The following is a 7,379-nucleotide window of genomic DNA, read 5'->3' as shown; positions in this document are numbered from 1 at the left end:
AATCGTGTATTCCAGTGACGAACTTGTCAGAACTTTCATATCTCATTACTTGGACTTCAGCCATTTATTCTTTTGTTTTGTTTTACTTATGCAAATATGTCTTTTGTTTTTCTGTCGTGGCGCATATTTTAATTTTAAGAGGCTTTAATTAGCAGAATGAAATTGGAGGTAGTGAAGTCATGTGTGTATATATATATATATATATATATATATATATATATATATATATATATAATATATATATATATATATATATATATATATATATATATATATATATATATATATATATATATATATATATTGTGACGGTAACGCGTTGGTGTTCGGCTGTTTAAGGCTAGGGGTATGGCCTCGTCACATAGTTATAAAAAAAAATAGAAAAACTGGAACTTCGTCTGTGGTAAGGTAAGGAGAAGACACACAAAACACAAGTAAATTTTAACAATGAAATTTTAATTACGTTAAATAAATCAAAACATGAAAAATGGACAAACAAATTCTTATAATAAAATCAATCAATCAAAATAATAAGAATAATTAAATGACACAATGAAAAGTTACGTTAAGATAAAATAACAAGAAGTGCAACACAAAATTAAAGGGAGGTGCTGGAATATTGGCTTTAAGCTACCACCTCTCTCAGTACACGCTAACGTCTAGCCGGGAGGAGTGATAACTGCGAAAGCACTAAATATTCTGAGGTCTGAGGTCGTGGCGACCCCAGACATCAAGTAGTATGGGGGGGTGGAGTGCAGTTGCAGCCCGGCCGGCGACCAATCAGCGGAGCCGGTAGCGATCAACAGGTAGTTTGGCGGTTTGAGTCTGAACAGGTGTCTCTGGCTGCAACGTTTTGCGCTCTGGCAAACCTTGCTGGTGTTGTTGTCGTTGTTGGACATTTCTTCCATAGTAGTTATATATAGTTTGTTACGACGTAATTGTGGAGGGAAGAGCAGGCTCAATCTCTTGAAGGAGATTATCGTCACAACTCTCCCCCGAAGCCTGCGGTTCTGGAAGAAGTACGTCGTTATGTGGTGGAGTAATGGATGGAGTCGCTTCTACTTCATAAACTCTGGAGAGATCATGGGCTAAGATGTTGTCAGACTCTTGGTATAGCGTGTCTCCAGGTTGAATTTCTGCAGGTAGCAAGCCCATAGTAGAAGACGTTGAGATGGGAAGTGGGCGTGCTGCAGGTGGTGTAGGGTGGTGTGGTCCGTATTGATGGTGGACCGAGCACTTTTCAGGTGTGGAGTGAAGTGCTGAAGCTTCAGGATGAGGAAGAGTAGCTCCTTGCCAATTGTTCCGTAGTTCCTTGTAGCAGTAGTCGCTGACAGGTGTATTCATCTCGCCTCGTTGCTGCATCACGACCCCACCATCGTCGGTACCATTGGCGTCGACATGGAGGATGAAGGGCTTATCTGACGAGGTGAGAGTGGAATTAGAAGAGGGCAAAGGAGCACGATTATTATCCTGAAAGCATTTGGGAAGATCATTAAGGATTTCGGAATTAGAAAGCGCTGACTCCTTGTCAGTGCTTTCGGGAGGAGAAGCTGGGAAGGTCTCACTGTGGATGTAGGGTTCTGTGAAGGTAGAACAATTAGTCAAGACAGTGGGAGGAGTACCATTATATTGCTTCAGGAGGTTGACGTGGCACAGCTGGGTCTTCCGCCGCCTATCTGGAGTCTCTATTACGTAGTTGTTATTATTCCTGCACTCTTTGACGCAGTAGGGTCCTGAAAACCTGTTTTGTAAAGGTGAACCTGGGATAGGGAAATAGGCAAGGACGAAGTCTCCCGGCTTGAATTTTCTTACCTTGCTGGTCTGGTCGTAATGAGTCTTCATTCTCTCCTGGGCTTTCAATAGATTATTATGGGCAAAACGGTGGACTCTCTCTAGAATGTCTTGAAGGTTTTGAAGAAACTGGGGCACATTCTGATGCTCACTGAAGGTGGCATCTCTGAGAGAGTCTTTGAAAGCCTTAAGGGGAGTACGGCACTTACGGCCGTAGAGCATCTCATAAGGAGATACTCCTAGGGACTCATTGGGGAGACTTCTGAAAATACACATTATTAGGTCAATCTGCTTATCCCAATCCTTCGAGGTTTCACTACAAAACTTTTTCAAGAGTGCTTTGATGGTTTGATGACTACGTTCAAGAGAACCCTGTGAAGCAGGATGATAGGGGCTGGACAATACCTGTTTGATGTTGAACTCCTCCAGTGTCCTTTTGAAGAGATCACTGGTGAAGTTGGTACCACAGTCACTTTGAATCTCCCTGGGAAATCCGTATTGCGTGAAGATCTTCAATAGATGTTTTATAACCGTAGCAGCCGTGATGTTCTTCACTGGAACTGCTATGGGAAATCTGGTGGTAGGACACAGGATGGTTAGGATGTAGGCGTTACCTGAACTGGTCCGAGGTAAAGGACCAACACAGTCTATTATGAGTCTGTGGAAAGGTTCCGCAGGCACCTGTATGGGAATCAGTGGCGCTCTGGGAATGGAGATGTTCGGTTTGCCTGCCATCTGACATGTATGACACTGTTTTACGTACTGTTTGACGTTATTTACCATACCTGGCCAGTAGTAGTCTTGACGAATCCATGGTAAGTCTTGTTGAAGCCGTAGTGGGAGAACGCTCCATGGGCCAGGTGTAGAATAGTGGGCCGCAGGCTGGTGGGAATCACAAGTTGTTCGATGTTGGCCCAATCGTCCTCCTCCTTCAGTTTACTGGGTCTATATCTGCGGTAGAGCAAGTCGTTCTCTAGGAAGAACCCAGGAATACTGTCGGGTTGAGTCTCAGCCTGGAAAAACAATGGTGTTAAAGTAAGATCTTCCCTCTGCAACTTACGGAACTCCAACTTGGGCAGATGCGGGGGGAGTTTCTGAGGGTCTTGAGGGACAGCGGTAGCAGTAGAGTCAGCTGGCTGTGGACGTGCGGCTTGTGCACGGGTGGTCACGAGAACCGGAGGAGAAACTTCATCACTCTCTTGAACCTCTGCTGGAACATACTCTAGAATAGGGTTTAGTGGCACAGAGTTACACACCTGGGGTTTGTCCATGACGATCAGGTTGGTCGGTTGCAGGTCTTCTGCCAAGTCGTTGCCTAGGAGAAGTTGCACTCCAGGCATGGGAAAAGGCTTTTCCCTGACGGCGACTTGGACGTCCCCGTTCACGTAGGGACAATCCAGGTGGACTCTGGCGAGAGGGTATGGAGTGGTAGCAGTGAGGTCAGTGATGAAGACAGTTTCTCCGGTGTAGACGATGTTGGGCACAGCCGACTTCAAGATGATCGATTGTAAAGCCGCTGTGTCCCTCAAGATCTTCAATTTGCAACGTCCCTCCGGATTTGAACCGTTGGCAGAGACAGTTCCAGTATACAGGTGGTTACTGAAAAGAGAAAGATCATTAACATTAACACCAACATTCATCACAGGCTTACCGGACTTAGGAGGAGTTGGTTTGGGTCTTTGTTGGTCAGTGGTTCCCTTGTATTGAGACTTACCACACTTGTCTATGGTATGTCCATAGAGTCTACAATACTTGCAGTACAGTTGTGAACCAGCTTGATCGGGGCTCACCTTCTCGTAACTGTACCACGACTTCTTACTGGAGGATGGTTCGGGGGTCAGCCGGTGGATGAGGCTGTAAGTGTCAGCCGACTTAGCACACTTCAGGTAGTCGGTTTCTTCTTTATCTGCTAAGTAGAGGCGGACAGGAGGCGGCACACGTCTCAAGAATTCTTCAACAAGCATCAGGTTGACGAGTTCTGTAAAAGTAGAGACATGTGCTGCTTCCAGCCATTTCATGAAATACCTCCGTTTCGTGTTAGCAAACTCAAGGAAGGTAGTGGTACTTGCCTTCAGGTGGTCACGGAATTTCCTTCTATAACTTTCTGTGGAAAGTAGGTAGGCGTCCAACACTGCTTGTTTCAGAGTGTGGTAGTCATTCTCAGACGCCAAAGTACTGAGTGTGACTGCAGCTCTACCTGTAAGATGGACTCTGAGAAGTGTGGCCCATTGGTCGACAGGCCAACTGAGTTGATTAGCAAGAGTTTCAAAGGTGGTGAAAAACACATCAACTTCTGCTTCTACAAAGGATGGCATTAACTTACTTGCATGTGATATATTAAAACTGACGGGAAGATTGGCAGTAGCTTGCTGGCGTTGAGTGAAGTGTGAAGTTTCCAAGGCGATTTCGCGTTGACGACACTCTAGAGCCAGAGTCGCTTGTTGCTTGTCATGTTCGCGTTGTATTTCCAACTCGCGTTGTTTTGTTTCAAGCTGTACTCTCTCACGTTCATGGAGCAAGGCGACCTCACGTTCGTGGAGGGCGAGTCCACGTTCGTGTTCTTCTCTCCTCAAGGCGGCCTCGCGTTCTCTGAGGGTGATTTCTCGTTCTTGTTCTTCTCTCCTCAAGGCAGCTTCGCGTTCTTGTTCGTCTCTCTTCAAGGCAGCTTCGCGTTCTTGTTCTTCCCTTCTTATGGCAGCTGCTTCCCTTTGCTGCTCACGCTCAATCTTGGCCAGCTCTAGTTTAAGTTTCATCGTTGCCAAGTCAGTTTTATCTGCAATATAGTAAGTTTCATGAGTTTCAGAGTCGATCTTACCTTGCTCTAAATAGTAATCCAGCAACAGGTTGTGTAGGTAATTTTTGTTGGCTTGATAGGGAACTTCTAGTTGATACTCATGTGCAAGAGTTTGTAATTCAGTCCTCTTGGCACGACTTAAAGTCCCTATTTCACCTGCTGGATTTGCACGGAAAGCTTGGAGACGAAACATGGTGAAATTAGCAAATAAAGGTACACGAATATTCAATAGTGAATGTCAGAAACAGGACAACGTGGCAACTGGTACCTATCCTGTGAGATCTTTAACAATTAAAGTTAAGTAAAAGATGTTAAATGATTAAATTAAATCAAGGGCGCAGGAAATCTTGTACCCAGTACTCATGTAAGAGGATAAGGGCAAGAAAATCCTACTAACAAATGAAACAGAGTTTCGAAAACAAATGAAACAGTAAATTGTCTCAAAAGTAAAATTGGTAGTCCAAGGATGTAGGCATACCTTGCCAAGTCTCTATAGGACATAAAGCAAGTTTTTCCTACTGAATTTAATATGATACTTACAGAATTAGCGAACTTTTGTGCTCTGAAAAGTAAGCTAATTCCCTACCGTTGTATGTATCATCATCTCTGACTGACGTGTAGGGGTGCGAGGTGTCAACTGGTGACGAGAACTGCCGCTGAGGTCCCAATTCAGCAACTAAAGTTCGAGCTAGAGGAACTATGGCCCTCTTTGTCCTCCTACAGTCAGATTGCAGAAGATTGGGTACTCTTGACCCGGGGCAGACCACAGTACCAGGGTACCAATATGATGATCTGTCAGAATGAGAAATATTCAAGGGACAAAGATGGTAAACACGAGTAATAACAAGGAGGGAGAGATGACCAATTAAGAGTATGACTGAGGCCTACAGTCACCACGTAATCCAAAGTTGTCTCACCTTCACCATATGTTACTATCGTAATGCACAATACACCGCACCTTATAAAAAATGAAATCGAATATGAAAAATAGTAAAGCTACGTTAACAAAGTTAAATACGCTTACCATAAATTACCACTTGGCACCAGTACCCGAGTGAAGCTCCTAGGACAGGCCCCCATATAACTTGTGACGGTAACGCGTTGGTATTCGGCTGTTTAAGGCTAGGGGTATGGCCTCGTCACATAGTTATAAAAAAAAATAGAAAAACTGGAACTTCGTCTGTGGTAAGGTAAGGAGAAGACACACAAAACACAAGTAAATTTTAACAATGAAATTTTAATTACGTTAAATAAATCAAAACATGAAAAAATGGACAAACAAATTCTTATAAAAAATCAATCAATCAAAATAATAAGAATAATTAAATGACACAATGAAAAGTTACGTTAAGATAAAATAACAAGAAGTGCAACACAAAATTAAAGGGAGGTGCTGGAATATTGGCTTTAAGCTACCACCTCTCTCAGTACACGCTAACGTCTAGCCGGGAGGAGTGATAACTGCGAAAGCACAGAATATTCTGAGGTCTGAGGTCGTGGCGACCCCAGACATCAAGTAGTATGGGGGGGTGGAGTGCAGTTGCAGCCCGGCCGGCGACCAATCAGCGGAGCCGGTAGCGATCAACAGGTAGTTTGGCGGTTTGAGTCTGAACAGGTGTCTCTGGCTGCAACGTTTTGCGCTCTGGCAAACCTTGCTGGTGTTGTTGTCGTTGTTGGACATTTCTTCCATAGTAGTTATATATAGTTTGTTACGACGTAATTGTAGCCGATTGAGGTGATAGCCGAGGCTATTTGAACCACCCCACCGCCGGCACTCGGATAGTAATCTTGGGCATAGCATTTTACCAAATCACCTCATTCTTTGGGGCAAAACCGAGGCATTAATAGCCTCGGCTATCACCTCATTATGTCCGGTCGTGATGGTCAAGTGGATTAAGGCGTCTTGTACATACCAGTTGCGTTGCTTCTGGGAGTATGGGTTCGAGTCACTTCTGGGGTGTGAGTTTTCAGTTGCATATTGTCCTGGGGACCATTCAGGCTTGTTCGCATTTGTGTTCCTCACGTGTGCCCCAAAGAATGAGGTGATTTGGTAAAATGCTATGCCCAAGATTACTATCCGAGTGCCGGCGGTGGGGTGGTTCAAATAGCCTCGGCTATCACCTCATTATGACCGGTCGTGATGGTTAAGTGGATTAAGGCGTCTTGTACATACCAGTTGCGTTGCTTCTGGGAGTATGGGTTCGAGTCACTTCTGGGTGTGAGTTTTCAGTTGCATATTGTCCTGGGGACCATTCAGGCTTGTTCGCATTTGTGTTCCTCACGTGTGCCCCAAAGAATGAGGTGATTTGGTAAAATGCTATGCCCAAGATTACTATCCGAGTGCCGGCGGTGGGGTGGTTCAAATAGCCTCGGCTATCACCTCATTATGTCCGGTCGTGATGGTCAAGTGGATTAAGGCGTCTTGTACATACCAGTTGCCTTGCTTCTGGGAGTATGGGTTCGAGTCACTTCTGGGGTGTGAGTTTTCAGTTGCATATTGTCCTGGGGACCATTCAGGCTTGTTCGCATATATATATATATATATATGAGAGAGAGAGAGAGAGAGAGAGAGAGAGAGAGAGAGAGAGAGAGAGAGAGAGAGAGAGAGAGAGAGAGAGAGAGAGAGGGAGGGAGAGAGAGAATGATTACGAGGGGGGGTGGGTTGGAAGCAAGAGAGACGAATAAAGTAATGGCAAACGATAGCAGTATGATAGCAGGGTTGTAGTGACCAGATCATAGTGACGGAAGATCATAGTGACCAGATCATAGTGACGGGTCATAATGACCAGACAGG

The sequence above is a fragment of the Procambarus clarkii genome, chromosome 4, assembly GCF_040958095.1.
Source record: "Procambarus clarkii isolate CNS0578487 chromosome 4, FALCON_Pclarkii_2.0, whole genome shotgun sequence".
Classification (NCBI taxonomy): Eukaryota; Metazoa; Arthropoda; class Malacostraca; order Decapoda; family Cambaridae; genus Procambarus; species Procambarus clarkii.
This window is presented reverse-complemented; position numbering follows the sequence as displayed.